Below are 4,604 nucleotides of genomic sequence, written 5' to 3' on the forward strand. Positions count from 1 at the left end.
TTCCCAAGCAGCATGACTGGCTCGAAGCCAAAGGTTCTGTCAACCGCTTCAGAACAGAAAAAGACGAGGGCGACCGAGGCTGAAGCCAGAAAGAGGAAAAATACTGAAGCCTCTTATGCTGCTCCCTCCAAGAAGAAGCGCAAGACCAAGAAGACTAGGGCTGCTCCCACAGAGCCCTTAGTTGTTGAACCCATTTCAGTGGTTCGCCCTGCGTCTGAACATCAAGAAAGAGGGATGATCGTTCATGAGCCTGCTTCCACAGAGGCTCATGAAGCTGAAGATATTCCAGCAGCTGAACCCACCGCTGCTGAAGACATTGGTCACGATGACAATGTTGACGATGATGAAGTTCTTCCTCAGATCAAACACAACGTGGTATCATCGTCTGTTCTTACGAACAGCAAACTCATCAGCATTGGTCGTCCTCTGACGCCAATTGCTCAGGATGCATCATGGGCTGATCACCCACAGCAACAAGACTCCCCAAGTACTCCCCAACAACAACAACAAGTCACACCACCTGTGCAAGAAGAAGAAGAAGACTTTGAGGCCCAGCCAACTTCATCTCCAAAGGCGTTGCCTGCATTTCGCAGGCTTCGTAAAGGACAGAAGCCTCAAGTCCCTCTTTCGAGCGTTCCAGAAGGAGAAGTGCATCACCAACCTGTTGCACGTCAAGTGTTTACTGAAGCCACTCCAACTGTGAATGTCTCTGTGTCTGAAGCCCAAGCTGCTAAAGACAATCCGGCTACATCAGCCGATGAGAATCAAGAAGACGTACGTGTCCATACTCCCCCCGTTATTGAAGAAGCTGTTCCTGATGTGAACGTGCCAATGCACGACCCTCCAGCTCGTCAAGTGGAGGTTGAAAATGTTGAAGCTGCCACCACCAACGCCAATGAAGCCAATGACGTAGTCATGGCTGAATCTAATGTGGAGCTTGCACAAACCAGTGTGCCTGAAGCCAATGAGGCAACTGCTCCCGAAGCACCTATTGTGCAGCCTGAAGCCTCAGTTGTTGCCACTGCTCCTGTTCTGCCACCAAGGCCTTATACAATTGAGCAAGCATACAGTCATGGTCAGCTAACCACTGTCCGATGGCCTGTTCTGGTTCCTCCGCCTACTGCCTCTGGTCCTCAGTTTGATTATCATGTTGAGCATAGGCCTCAGGTCCAAAAGCCAAAGCCAAGATTGCCAAGGTTCCCAGGTACTGCAAACTCTACAGGGTCCTTCAATGTCAATGGCTTCAAAAGCCACAATACTTTCTTTGACAGCGCTAAGAACCCCTACTCAAAGCCAAGAATATCTTCTGATCGGTTCTAGAGCTATTAGCAGAGAAGCTATTACTCCTGCGTTCTGTATGATCAAGGGCGGATTTTCCCTCATATGCACCTCGACGCTGAAGCCATTGCTGGACTGTCGTGCTTAGAAGAAGCACTTGACTGTTTTCGTGATGCCGGCCTGCTCAGCTTTGTGACAGACAAGGAACACTGGAATGAAGAACTTTTGCTTCAATTCTATGCTACCCTTCACATTCGCGACAACAACAGAGATATCAAGACATGGGTTCTCGAGTGGATGACAGGAAATGTTCATCATGAAGCCAAAGCTCTTGACATCATTGAGCTTACTGGCCTATCCACTCCCGGAGAGCTCTATGAACCTAATTGTCAACTACACCGCAATGCACTGGAAAGCATCTTCCATAAGCCTGAACCCAACATGAGCCAGATGTTGAGCATGATGAAGCCTTTGTCATCTGACGCTGAATACCCAACGGAGTTCTTTGTTGATGACCTTGAGTATCTGCAGCGCACAATATATCATATCATCAGGCGAACTCTATGGCCTATCAAAGGACATTCATCAGCGGCCAAGCTTGAAGGAGCCATGAAGACTTTGGTCTTTTACATCCTCAATGGCATCAGCTTCAACTCCCAAGAATTTTTCATCAGGCAACTTGCTGCATCTGGATCTGACCTGTTTGGTCTGAAGTTTTATGCTCCATGGGTCATGCGCCTCATCAAGAGACACTCCTCTGTCAACTATCAGCCTTCTGCTCGCAATCATCTGATCTTTTTACCAGAAGTTGATATGTCAGTTGAAGCCATATACTCTGACCCTGCCAAGAAGCCTCTTTGTCTTCAGAATGTCGAGCACCAAAGCTTCACTCAACCCATCGAAGGAGTCCAAGCAGTAACACGTCTCTATCCAATGGCTGGAAATACTCGTCTGCCTCATCGTGCGCATACTGAAGCCACTGAAAGCACCATTGCCCAAAGGCCTCAGAAGCACTCTCGCGTTCTCAATGACTGAGAACTTCTTGTGGCCCTTCATCAAAAACAAGATAAGCATCACTATTGTCTCAAGAGACAGATGCAAAGCCTCTTGGTGGACGTCAATCGCATTCGAAATCTTGCCACCAAGAATGCATTTGTTGCTCACGAGACTTGTCGGCGATCATGGAAGAGTTTGACACTGCTCAGTGCTGAAGCAGATCTTCAAGACGATGGCTTCACTGAAAGATTCAAGTTTGACTCCACTCCTCCATGGACTGCAGTCCTACGTCGAACGCCATCCCTTGAAGACTCTGACTATTCTTCCTCCACGGCAACCGTGAATGCCAGAGTGATCGATGATGAAGATGATGCTACTTCACCGCCCCCTACTTCTGCATGCATCGACACTGCACCAAGTACGTCTGCACCGCCAAACAACAACGACAATCCTGCTGCTTCACCTACTCATGAGGACGAGTAGATGCTCTATGTCTTCAAACCTTTTTGGTCCTTACTAACAAAAGGGGGAGAAGCATATGAGTTGATAGTCTTCAAGCAGGTTCATACGGGCGGTTGATTTATATTTTTGCCTCGTGTTTACAACTCTCGCTTTTGAAACATTTGGTTCTTTGAGTTGTAACACTTAAACTCGATGGTCGTCTGCTACTTATTTTCTTTACTGTGATGCGATGATAAATTCCACATGTCCGATGATAACTTCTGCACTTAGATCATTCTGCAGACGTCCATTTTTCATTATGCATGTCATTCTACTTGCTATATCAGTTCATGCATGATGAATTATCTTCATAAGTTGAAGAGGATCTCCACAAGTACAACCTTCCATGTGCATTTGCATTCCAAACGCAAATTGATTATATGCACATCTTCAGGGGGAGCCCTTGCTACTTATGAAGACAATACCCTGTCCTTTACAATTTCACATACTTTATCCCTGTTGAAAACTTCAACCAGTTTGTCATCAATCACCAAAAAGGGGGAGATTGTAAGTGCATCTAGTGCCACCCCTAGTTGGTTTTGGAGTATTGACGACAAAGTTGGTTGAGGGACTAATGTGTTTGTGAGAATTGCAGGATATCGCAGGTAGTCCCTCATTGATTCGGTTTACCTACCAGAGATGACCCCTAAAAATGTATGAAGACATTGAAGACAATGGTGGTATGTGAAGGTATTCATATTGAAGACTATGACATGAGAAGACATTGAGTGAAGATTATGGAGCGCGAAGACTGTGTGTGATTTCGTTGTTTCCTTTTCTTCTTTGTTGAGTCATAGGAACCACCGTACTGTTAAGTGGGGTCCAAGTGAACTAAGTCAGAATGACTGAAGTGATGCTCAACCCAAATCCTATGTCTTCGAGCGAAGACAATGAGAGCAAATCTTATCCAGAGTTGGATGAGTCAGCTTTCCTTGTAGCCCAAGTAAAGTTGTCGTGTGTGTTTGAAATCTGACCGTTGGAACAGGTGTCAGTTCCTTAGTGACCCAGGGTCATTTCAGACATATTAGGTCGGGTTGCCCAGTGGCTATAAATAGCCCACCCCCTACACCATAAATTGGTGGCTGCTCAGAGTTAGTGCACGGCTTTTGTCGTTTGAGAGCAACCCACCTTGAAGCCTTTGAGAGAGAGAAATCCTTGCGAGTACCAAGCCCAAACACCCAGAGCCAAAGAGTGTTAGGCATCACTGAAGTCTTTCTGTCTGTGTGACCTGAAGACTTATTACACTTGAGGACTATGAATCCTCCAGCCGGTTAGGCGTCGCGTTCTGAGCATCCAAGAGTCATTTGTGGATTGCCGGTGAACGAAGTCTGTGAAGGTTTGGAAGTCTACCTTGAAGACTTACCAGAGTGATTGGGTGAGGACTGGGTGTCCTTAGCTCAAGGGGAATAGGGTGAAGACACGGTCTTCTGAGTTGAATCTCAGCCTCCCTAACCAGACGTACAGTTGTCACAGCAACTGGAACTGGTCCAACGAATCCTGTGTCTTCAACAAGCGACTGGTTCTATCCCTTCCCATCCTTTATTTTGAGTTTGTCTTCGTGAAGTCACTGCCTATCTGTCGTACCTGTTTGACTTCATTGCTTGACTACTATTGTTGATTGGCTTCATACTATCTTCCATCCTGATCCTTACTACTTAGCTACTATTAGTCCTGTGCTTTCACATCATTGCATACTTGACTATGTTGTGCTTACAGTAGTTTATCTTCCGCTGCATATTAATTAGGGCATTTCGCTTGTTTGTCTTCGAAACTTCCAAGTTTTGAAGACTTTCATAAAAATCGCCTATTCACCCCCCCCCCCTCTAGTC

The sequence above is a fragment of the Triticum aestivum genome, chromosome 4B (genome assembly GCF_018294505.1).
Source record: "Triticum aestivum cultivar Chinese Spring chromosome 4B, IWGSC CS RefSeq v2.1, whole genome shotgun sequence".
NCBI lineage: Eukaryota > Viridiplantae > Streptophyta > Magnoliopsida > Poales > Poaceae > Triticum > Triticum aestivum.